We start from the raw sequence: 12,399 nt of genomic DNA, 5'->3' as shown, positions 1-12,399 counted from the left end.
AACTTGCAGTCCTGGACCAACGTCGGGAGCAACGGGTCGCGTGATGGGGAGGAGATCACGTGGTGGCAAGGGTGTGGCCTATTTGTGTTGCCAGGTGCGCAGGCGCAGTTGCCGCCAAGGCTGCAGAACTCCGCGGGTGACATGAAAGGTTGTAGAGTGGCGCTCTGTGCATCTGCGTATTTATAGATCAAATAAGTGTCATTAAAAAAAAATGCGGGCCAGGCGCGGTGGCTCACGCCTGTAATCCCAGCACTTTGGGAGGCCCAGGCGAGCGGATCACCAGGTCAGGAGATCGAGACCATCCTGGCTAACACGGTGAAACCCCCCTCTCTACTAAAAATACAAAAAATTAGCCGGGCGTGGTGGCGGGCGCCTGTAGTCCCAGCTACTCGGGAGGCTGAGCTACTCGAGAGGCTGAGACAGGAGAATGGCGTGAACCCAGGAGGCGGGGCTTGCAGTGAGCCAAGATCGCGCCGCTGCATTCCAGCCTGGGCGACAGAGCGAGACTCCGTCTCAAAAAATATATAAATACACACATATATACATACATACAGCCCATGTTGCAAAGTAACATAAGGTTAATTCGCAGTTTTCCATTCATTCATTCGGTAAATGTTTACTGCGTACCTGCTGCGGGCTGGTGGAAGAGGCCCTGGGTTCTTTGCGAGCGCGTGGTCCCTTGAGGGTGAGGAAATCGGACCACCGACCCCCACGTGTAGGGGAGGACGTGGTGCAGCAGCGCCAGATAAAGCCGGAGGAACCCCAAGTGGAGGCCGCTTGGTTCCTTCGGGAGTGAGTGAAGAACCAATTTCTGTTGCATGTGTTTCAACAGTAACTGAACTAATTGTGTACATAGACCCTTTTGAACACAATTTAAAAGTAAATAATGAATTTTGGTAGTAAAAGTTACAGCAACATGACGGGCTATTTACTCGTATGTGTGATGTAATGGAAAGAACACAGACAGGCGTTTTAGCCACTTCAATGTCCCACAAGTAGTATGACTTCCCTAACTTCCTCATGCCTTATGCAAAATGGAGATGATGATAATGAAGATAATACAGATCCTAAGGGGGTAGTTGTGAATATCAAAATGAAACAGAATTCATTTCTCAGAGTGTGCTGTCTACTGCCTTACTCCCACAGGCTCAAACAGGGGAACCCACAGAGGGTACTTGGAAAGCCTTTTAGCTGGGCCTTATCTTTGGTTAAATTAGAGTATAAAGAATTCAAGAATAACACCATAGGAAGCATATGAGTAATAACGTAATCATTAAAACAAGTCCCAAACAGTACCACAAAAAAAGCTAAGTACACAAGAATTTAGACTATGTAAGAGATCAGATTTGGTTGAGATTAATTAAGGAAAGCCTCGGAGATGGAGTTATAGTCCTTACAGAGGATTTTTTTTTTCTTTTTTTGAGACAGGGTCTCACTGTGTTGTTAATGCTGGGGTGCAGTGGTCCAGGCTGGTGTGCAGTGGTGGGATCAGAGCTCATTGAAGTATTGAACTCCTAGGCTCAAGGGATCCTCTCCCCTCAGCCTCCTGAGCAGCTAGGATTAAGGCACATATCATCATGCCCAGCTAATGGGCTGTTTTATTTTGTTTTTGTATTTTTGTAGAGACTCAGTATGTCGAATCGTAGGTCTCACTATGTTGCCCTTGCTTAGATAGGAATTTTGAAGGAAGTGATTGATCAGAAGCACTTTTATTTTTTCCCCAAGAAGGAGTCTTGCTCAGTCACCGAGGCTGGAGTGAGTCACCGCACCCTGCCCAGAATCACTTTTGACAAAAGTTAGTAGTGACATTTTGAATAGATTCCTGACAAAAGTTAAGTAGAGACATTTTGAATCCATCCCAGGATTATGTATGTGTGAGCAAGATCTAAATGTTACTTGATTTTTTTATTTGTGTATTTTACATTGATCTTGGTAGTCAAAGGAGTGAACATTTCAGCTGTTGTAATTTTGAGAATAAAAGTACTAAAAGGAAGCAATATGTGCAGTGGCCCAGTCTTGGCTCACTGCAACCTCCGCCTCCCAAGTTCAAACGATTCTTCTGCCTCAGCCTCCCTAGTAGCTGGGATTACAAGCGCCCGCCACCGTGCCCAGCTAATTTTTGTATTTTGGGTAGAGACAGGGTTTCACCATGTTGGCCAGGCTGGTCTCGAAATCCTGACCTCGTGATCAACCCACCTCAGCCTCCCAAACTGCTGGGATTATAGGCGTGAACCACTGTGTCTGGCCAGAATCACTTTAAAAAAAAAAAAAAAAGAAAATGGAGATGTGGTCTCACTATGTGGCCCAAGCTGGTCTTGAACTCCTGGGCTCAAGCAATCTTCCCAGCTTGGCCTCCCAAAGTGTTGGGATTACTGGCGTGAGTCACCGCACCCTGCCCAGAATCACTTTTGACAAAAGTTAGTAGTGACATTTTGAATAGATTCCTGACAAAAGTTAAGTAGAGACATTTTGAATCCATCCCAGGATTATGTATGTGTGAGCAAGATCTAAAAGTTACTTGATTTTTTTATTTGTGTATTTTACATTGATCTTGGTAGTCAAAGGAGTGAACATTTCAGCTGTTGTAATTTTGAGAATAAAAGTACTAAAAGGAAGCAATATGTACACAGCAGTGACCTGTATATTCACAGACATGTATTGATCACTGACTATTCCAGGTCCTATGCTAAGTGCTGGGAACACACAGAAACAAGACAGCCTCTGTCCTCAAAATCTGTCAAAATTTAAAAGCTCAAAGAGTAAGTCATGAGTCAGTTATGGAAATAAAGGTTTTTGGCTTTGAAGGTCTGATTCAGAATGCTTGGAATTTGAGTTTGTAGAACCTTTCTGGTTGGTGATTTATACCATACTATAATAAAAGTGTATTTTGCTTATGTAAACATATGTCTTTTGGAAAAAATCCTGGAACTCTCTGAACTCTAGACGCAAGCAATTATGAAAATTAGGAAATATGTGCTGGGACACAGACAGATACTAAAAATGATTACACAAGGCAAAGCTAAATTAATCATACTTGCCAACAACTTCCCTGCTTTAAGATAAATTTCTCCCCTGGTATGCTATATAGATTGATTGCAAATATCTAACATGAAGAATGCCATAAGATGGTTAAAACATGCCTTATACATACCAGCAGACATCAGTATTTTTACAAGCTTTTCAGAGTAAAATTTTATCATTTTTTTCCCTTGAGTTTTTTTTTTAAATTGATTCATAACTTCTCCTTCCCCCATGACTTTTGGTTAAAGGTATTCTATGCTAGAAGTGTAAGATTTTTAAAAAGTAAAAACCAAAAGAGCTAGAAAAGTAGGAAAAGTGAATGGTAAAGTCCGTAAACTTTTACTAGACTTTAGATAACTGTCAGGAAAACATCTAACATTTCAAAGTACCTGATATGTTTAGGCATTACTTATGTAGCCTTCACTAACTGAGGTCTGTCTTGTGTTCAGTTAGCCTTCGAGCACATAATATAGGGCCTTGATTGACTGTGGCAGGGTTTTAATAAATGATAACAGTTATTAATGCCTAATAAAGAAATTTTTGGCTCGGTGCAGTGGCTCATGCCTGTAATCCCAACACTTTGGGAAGCCGAAGCCAGCGGATCACCTGAGGTCAGGAGTTCGAGACCAGCTTGGCCAACATGATGAAACGTTGTCTCTGCTAAAAAATACAAAAATTAGCCGGGCATGGTGTTGTGTGCCCATAATTCCAGCTGCTCAGGAGTCTGAGGCAGGAGAATCGCTTTAACCCGGGAGGTGAAGGTTGCAGTTGAGCCGATCGCATCACTGCCCTCCAGTCTGGGCAACAGAGGGAGACTCCATCTCAAAAAAAAAAAAAAAAAAAAAAAAAAAAAAAAAAAAAAATTTAACCCTGGGGAATATGGCAAAACCCCGTCTCTACAAAAAATACAAAAATTAACTGGGCATGGTGGCACGTGCCTACAGTTCCAGCTACTCAGGAGGCTGAGATGGGAGATCACTAGAGCCTGGTGTTAATGGTGGAGGTTGTCCAGGTTCTTGGCGTCTTGAACAAAGAATTGGACAAAACGCACAAACAGAGCAAGGAAAGAATGAAGGGTTTTATTGAAAATGAAAGTACACTCCACAGTGTGGGAGTGGGGCTGAGCATAGGCGCTCAAAGGCCCCGTTACAGAGTTTTTGTGAGTTTAAATACCGTCTACTTGGGGTACACCCTATGTAAATGAAGAGGATGAAGTAAAGTTACAAAGTCATTTACTCCGTGTATGCCCTAGGGAGAGGATATTTCCTGTTATAGCTGAAGTGTGAGTTGGCTGTATGTTCCCTGCCTCCAGATCCTATCTTCCTGCCTCACTGGGAAGTCGAGGCTGCGGTGAGCCGAGATCGCGCCACTGTACTCCAGCCTGGGCAACAGAGGGAGACTCTGTGGCATAAAAAAACAAATAGGAAGAAAGCTGAGTGAGATAGCCTATTTTCTGATTATCCCCAATTCTCTCTGCTACCTTACCTTTCATACTGTCCTCCAAAATAATGTAGTGACGTTTTCTTGGAAAGACTTATTACAACATGGCTGTTTCAGACCTATCTCCACTCCTGGTCTTGCCTCACAGAGTAACCCTAATGAGATAGGGCAGGATATCCCTCCACTCCCTGTCAAGATCTTGTCCTGTACTTGTCTAATAGGTGTCAATGAGAGGTATCCCTTTTCTGACCACTTTATCTTTTTTTTTGAGACGGAGTCTCACTCTGTTGCCCAGGCTGGAGTGCAGTGGCGCCATCTCTGCTCACTGCAAGCTCCGCCTCCCGGGTTCACGCCATCCTCCTGCCTGAGCAGCCGGGACTACAGGCACCTGCCACCACACCCAGCTACGTTTTTTTTTTTTTTTTTTTTTTTTTTTGTACTTTTAGTAGAGATGGGGTTTCACCGTGTTAGCCAGGATGGTCTCAATATCCTGACCTCGTGGTCCACCTGCCTCGGCCTCCCAAAGTGCTGGGATTACAGGCGTGAGCCACCACGCCCGGCTCTGACCTCTTTTATATTACTGTTTTTCCTTTCTGAAGTCTCCTTAGAGTCTATTGTTTCTGTATTTAACATTGGTATACTTTCACGTGATAATGCATGCCCCAAGAAGGGTGCCTACTTTTCACAGGGCGGCAGGAGAGAGACTGAGAACCAAGTGAAGGGGGAAGCCCCTTATAAAACCATTGGATCTCATGAGCAATTACCATGAAGAGAATAGCACGGGGGCAACCATCCCCATGATTTCATTACCTCCCACTGGGTTCCTCCCATGACACATGGAGATTTTGGGAACTACAATTCAAAATGAGATTTGGGTGGGGAAACAGCCACACCATATCACCAGCTCTGTAAAGGGTTAATAAGGGCCTGAGGGTTACAGTGGCTTATCAGATGAAGAGCTAGTATTCTCACTGCCTGATTATTACAGCAATCACAATATTGTAAACACACACAAAAATGGGCATCGTACTCCCAGAACGTTGGTTTTTTTCCTACCTCAAGATGATTTTATAAAAGTCTTCATAATCCAGTTCTTGGTTCATAAACACAGTAATTCAGAAGCCACTTTAGTCTTCCTGGTCTCTAAAATGTATATAACTTTTCTTAGATTAATTATAAATTAATTAATTGATTGTCATTCCCACATCTTAGGTGATTCTGATGTCACTCAAAGCATTTTAGAATTACCAATGTAAATTTTAAAAGTACAAGATTGTTAATAAACTATTATTTATATTTAAGTAGTCTTGTGAACTTTTATGGCATTAGATGTGTCTTTAACCAGTTCTTCCAGTCTTTTATTTCCTGGTTGTTTGCCTGTCACAATAATTTACATTTGAAAAGAAGCATATTTTCTAAAACGTATTTTTGCTAAATGTTAGTTCCTTGAGTATCAAGAGTTCCTTGAGATGTTAATAGATGTTATTTGGTTAAAAAAAAAAAGAGCTTTGACTCCATTCTCTTTGCTAGACCTACTTTAAGCAACGAGCTGTAAATTTCAGAACATTAGAAGATAGATCAGTTGAGATTTTTCTTCATTTTATTTTCCTTCTATGAATAATTAAATATTAGCTGTGTTTTCAGCTCTCAGCTGGTAAGAACGTTGCCTTTTTTAGATGTTGGTGTCCTCTTTCAGTTAACACATACCCATTACCCTGCCAAACCTCACCAGTATTAAGTAATTATTTATTAACATATAGTGCATACAATGTGCTGCCACTGTACATGCTTTAACACCTAGTTTCTCAAATTTTGCAACAATCCCAATCCAATTACTGAGCCGTTTTCTTTTCTTTATTTGTTTTTTCTTTTTTCTTTTTCTTTTTTTTCTTGAGACAGGGTCTGGCTCTGTTCCCAGATTGGAGTGAGAGAGGAGACCACTCCTCATATTGTCTTATACTTAATTTCTTGTTTGCTGAAAAGGTAGAAGTTAAAAGAATAGACAGAAGTGAAATTCATAGTCAGACAGCCCGGTGCCACATTTCAGGCCTGGTAGTTAAAATTCAACCCCTGACCTCACTGCTTGTGGTATCTATAGATTCTAGACATTGTATGAAGAAGCATCGTGAAACTCCCTGTTATGTTTTTTTCTGATTACTGGTGCATTATAGCCCCCAGTCATGTACCCATTGCTTGCTCAATCGATCACGACCCCCACTTCACGCAGCCCCTTTAGAGTTGTGAGCCCTTAAAAAGGACAGGAATTACTTATTCGGAGAGCTCAGTTTCTAGGACGTAAGTCTGCCAATGCTCCTAGCTGAATAAAGCTCTTTCCTTCCACAATCCAGTGTCTGAGGGATTTTTGTCTATGACTCCTCCTGCTACAGGAGTGCTGTGGCATGAACATGGCTCACTGCAAGTTCTGCCTCATGGGGCTTAAGCCATCCTCCTACTCAGCCTCCCGACTAGCTGTGAGTACAGGCACCTGACACCATGCCTGGCTAATTATTGTATTTTTTGTAGAGACTGGGTTTCACCATGTTGGCCAGGCTGGTCTTGACTTCCCAAAGTGCTATGATTACAGGAATGAGTCACAGTGCCCAGCCTGAGCCATTTTCAAACCCAGTATGTTCAGCCTCTTAATGTGAATCATTAGCCAGGAACTTGCCTTGCTCTAATCTCATCCACACACAAATTTTACATGACTTTTGACATCTGAAGAAGCTCTTTGGATTAAAACAGAAATAATAAAGAGAACATGTTCTTAGGCTTGTCCCTAAAATAAACTCTTGCCTAAACTTTCTTCCTTTACAAAAGAATAGAAGACAATGTTTGGAGATTTCTCAGAAATTACAAAAGGGGCACAATTATCACAGTTTTTAGTTGTGTCGTGTTTTTTATATGTTACTCTTGAAGGAGGTTATTTTCTCTCTATAGCTTTTTATTATGAAAAGTTATTTATTTATTTTTTTTTGAGACGGAGTCTCACTCTGTCGCCCAGGCTGGAGTGCAGTGGCCGGATCTCAGCTCACTGCAAGCTCCGCCTCCCGAGTTTACGATATTCTCCTGCCTCAGCCTCCCAAGTAGCTGGGACTACAGGCGCCCGCCACCTCGCCTGGCTAGTTTTTTGTATTTTTTTAGTAGAGACAGGGTTTCACCGTGTTAGCCAGGCTGGTCTCGATCTCCTGACCTCGTGATCCGCCCGTCTCGGCCTCCCAAAGTGCTGGGATTACAGGCTTGAGCCACCGCGCCCAGCCGAAAAGCTTTAAATTTACAAAAAGGAGTTGAAATAATATTGCAGTGAACAATATATACACTCCACAATCAACAATTGCTAGTATTTGCCATACTTGCTTTAAATCAATCTCTCTTTCTTGTTTGTGCACACACACAGCATGTACATTTCTTTTGCTGAACTGTTTGAAAATAAGTGACAGATGTGATGACTTTACCATTTAAACACTTCAGCAAGCACTCCTACATGTAAGAGCATTCTACACATCATAAACTTGTTATCACTCCTAGGAAAAGTATCAGTAATTTCATTGTATCTAAGAACTGGCTTATGATCCAATTTCTCTAGTTATCCCAAGAATATATTTATGTATTTCTTTTTTTGAACTAGAATTCAGTATAGAATCACTCATTCCATGTGGTTGTAATGTCTTTAGTCTCTCAATATTTTTATAACGTTGACTTTTTAAAGACCATTTGATTCATAGTTTTGTTGCATTTGATCCTCTATGTTCTATAAATTAGAAGGTATGTCCAGAAACTTGATTCAATTCAAGTTAAAATATTTTTCGCTAAAGTATTTCATAGATGATGCTGGTATTTCATATTGTAATACATTAGAGGGCCCAAATATTTTCAATTTTCATTTTAGATTGCTTTTAAGATTATATTTAAAATCATATATCCATACAAGGCTAACTTTTTTTTTTTTTGAGTCGGAGTCTCACTCTGTCACCCAGGCTGGAATGCAGTGATGCGATCTCAGCTCACTGCAAACTCTGCCTCCTGGGTTCAAGCAATTCTTGTGCTTCAGCCTCCCAACTAGCTGGGATTAGAGGCGCGAGCCACCACACCCAGCTAATTTTTGTGTTTTTGGTAGAGACAGGGTTTTGCCATGTTGGCCAGGGTAGTCTCGAACTCCTGACCTCAGGTGATCCACCTGCCTCGGCATCCTAGAGTGCTGGGATTACAGGCATGAGCCACCACACCTGGCCCCACTAACTTTTTTTGATGCTATTTCTAGCACTCAAATCCTAGAATTATTTACAGAAGCATAAAGCAATGCACATGCTTTATCCTTTTTTATTTTATTTAATTTTTTTGAGACAGGGTCTTGCTCTGTCACCAAGGCTGGAGTTTAGTGGCTCAATCACAGCTCACTGAAGCCTCAACCTCCTGAGTTCAAGTGATCCTCCTACCTCAGCCTCCCAAGTAGCTGGGACTACAGGTGTGCACCATCACACCCAGCTAATGTTTGTATTTTCTGAAAAAGATTTTTTTTTTTTTTTTAATATAGAGACAGGGTCTCGCTATGTTGCCCAGGCTGGTCTTGAACTCCTAGCCTCAAGCAATCCTCCTGCCTTGACCTCCCAAAGTGCTGGAATTACAGGCATGAGCCATCGCACCTGGCTGCATCTTCATTTCCTATTGCCAGACAATTAAAACATAGCTGTGGATGTAATTTTTGTTAAATCAGTCACATTCACCCAGTAGATATATGGCAATTTTCTTTTCTCTTTTTTTTTTCTTTTTTCTTGCACTGCTTTATACATTCAGAGAAACTTCTCTAGTAACAAACTATGGAAACGATCACTGAAAGTAGTCTTGCTGGCAGCTTTCTTGAAGGCAGGGACTATATCATGTTCATATTTTTATTAAATGTCCAGCGATGAAAAGGTGCTTAATAAAAATGTGTTCGTCAATTGTTTTGAAAGACACTGTATCTTTTATAAAGTAGACTTAGAGAACAGTCAAGTCTCACTGTGCTGAAGAAAAGTTACTGTGGTCAAATTCATCCATTTTATGTTAACTCATAATTCTCGGTTTCATGGTGTATATACCAACAATACACCCAAATCCTAGGGAGTCCATCTAGTTAGTTAGTTAGTTAGTTTATTTATTTAGTGACAGGGTCTCACTCTGTCACCCAGGCTGGAGTGTAGTGGTGCAATCATGGCTCACTGTTACCTCCACCACCTGTGTTCAAGCGATCCTCCCACCTCAGCCTCCCCAGTAGCTGGAACTTGACATGAGCACCACCACATCCAACTAATTTTTGTATTTTTTGTAGAGATGGGGTTTTGCCATGTTGGCCAGGCTGGTCTTGAACTCCTGAGCTCAAGTGATCCACTCACCTTGGCCTCCCAAAGTGCTGGGATTACAGACGTAAACCACTGTAACAGTCCCCATCTAGTTTAATACTTGTAATTTCCTGTGCCCAACTCTATGTGCTATTTATCTAAGTAGATAAAATATGGAATAGTTTTAAAACTGGATATAACATCACATGGAGCAAGTGATAAATTACTGTTAATATTCAGGTTACTGAGCAAAGAAAAAAGGGCCTGTGATGCCTTATGCCTGTAATCCTAGCATTTTGGGAGGACGAGGCAGGAGGAGGAGGAGGAGGAGGAGGAGGAGGAGGAGAAGGAGAAGAAGGAGAAGAAGAAGAAGAAGAAGAAGAAGAAGAAGAAGAAGAAGAAGAAGAAGAAGAAGAAGAAGAAGAAGAAGAAGAAGAAGAAGAAGAAGAAGAAGAAGAAGAAGAAGAAGAGGACGAGGAGGAGGAGGAAGAAGAAGAAGAAGGAGAAGGAGAAGAAGAAGGAGAGAAGAAAGGGTTGGATGGCAGAGGACAGACCGTGGTAATTTGTCATCGTGTCTCTGGCAGAGGACAGACAGTGGTAATTTGTCATCGTGTCTCCAGCGTGCTCAGAGGTGAGCATTCTCTCAATGCAATATCCATGTTCTGGTGCTCCTTACAGATGCAGTGGGCTGTAGACCTGATATATCAAGTCTTCACAGTGATGTAACTCTTGTTATCATTGAACCCCTTTTGCTCTGATTAAATAGAGAACATTATATGTGAATTCAGCCTTTCCAAGTTTGAGGGCAATTTTTTAAAAATGCACAGGGCCACTTAACACTTCTATTCATTGGTATGGATATATAAGGTTGGTGTTCTGACCTTAAAGTTATCCTTGACTATTCTTCTCACTCCCATTCAAATCTACCAGGAAATCTTACTGATTCAGCCTTCCAGAGAGACCCACTTCTCCTCTTTCCCTGCTAGCACTCTGATCTTTCTTAATACTTTTTGTCACCAGGAGTCTCTTAATTGGTTTCCTTGTTTCTATCATTGTCCCCCTAAGGTCTTTTCTCAACATAACAGTTAAAATTACGTTTTTAAAAGGTAAGTTAGATTCTGTTATATCGGGAGAACCCGCTCCCGAAGTTTAACGTGGATTGTTTTCTATTTCCTACGTGTCTCGGCTGGGCTGAGAAATAAAGGGAAAGAGCACAAGAGAGAGAGAAATTTAAAGCTGGGTGTACGGGGGAGACATCACATGTCGGCGGTTTCCGTGATGTTCCCCGAGCTGTAAAACCAGCAAATTTTTATTAGCGATTTTCAAAAGGGGAGGGAGTGTACGAATAGGGTGTGGGTCACAGAGATCACATACTTCACAAGGTAATAAAATATCACAAGGCAAATGGAGGCAGGGCGACATCACAGGACCACCAGATGAGGCGAAATTAAAATTGCTAATGAAGTTTCGGGCACGCATTGTCGTTGATAACATCTTATCAGGACACCGGGTTTGAGAGCAGACAACCTGTCTGACCAAAATTTATTAGGCGGGAATTTTCCTCCTCCTAATAAGCCTGGGAACGCTACAGGAGACCGGGGCTTGTTTCATCCCTTCGGCTTCGACCATAAAAGACCGCACGCTTCTAAAGGGGCCGTTTATAGACCTACCCTCTGGGTGCATTCTCTTTCTCAGGGATGTTCCTTGCTGAGAAAAAGAATTCAGCGATATTTCTCCTATTTGCTTATGAAAGAGGAGAAATATAGCTCTGTTCCGTTGGACTCACCAGCGGCCAGTTCAAAGCTACCTCTCTTGTTCCCTGAACATCGCTGTTATCCTGTTCTTTTTTAAAGATGCCCAGATTTCATATTGTTCAAACACACATCCTCTACAAACAATTTGTGCAGTTGACACAATCACAGGGTCCTGAGGCGACATTCATCCTCCTCAGTTTCCGAAGAAGATGACAGGATTAAGAGATTAAGTAAAGACAGGCATAGGAAAGAAAACACAAGGGTATTGATTGGGGAAGTGGTAAGTGTCCATGAAATCGTCACAATTTATGTTCAGAGATTACAGTAAAGACAGGCGTAAGAAATTATAAAAGTATTAATTTGGGGAACTAATAAATGTCCATGAAATCTTCACAATTTATGTTCTTCTGCCGCGGCTTCAGCCAGTCTCTCGGTTCGGGGTCCCTGACTTCCCGCAACACTGTTACTCTTCTGTTCAGAACCTTCACAGACTTCCCATCTCTCAGTTAAATCTAAAGTCCTTAAAGCCCGGAAGGCTCCATATCTTTTTGACTTCCTTCCCACCATTCTTCTCTCATACTGCTGCAGCCACACTGGCCCGCCTGCTGTTTCTATAGTAAACCAGACTGTGCTTTTGCCTTAGGCTCTACTTGATTCCTCTACTTAGAAACTTTCTTTTTTGAGACTCACTCTCTCTCCCAGGCTGGAGAGCAGTGGTGAGATCTCCGCCCACTGCAACCTCCGCCTCCTGGGCTCAAGCGTTTCTCCTTCCTCAGCCTCCTGAGTAACTGGGATTACAGGCACACACCATCACACCCGGCTAATTTTTGTATTTTTAGTAGATACGGAGTTTCACCGTGTTGGCCAGG

Source organism: Rhinopithecus roxellana, chromosome 4 (genome assembly GCF_007565055.1).
Source record: "Rhinopithecus roxellana isolate Shanxi Qingling chromosome 4, ASM756505v1, whole genome shotgun sequence".
NCBI lineage: Eukaryota > Metazoa > Chordata > Mammalia > Primates > Cercopithecidae > Rhinopithecus > Rhinopithecus roxellana.
This window is presented reverse-complemented; position numbering follows the sequence as displayed.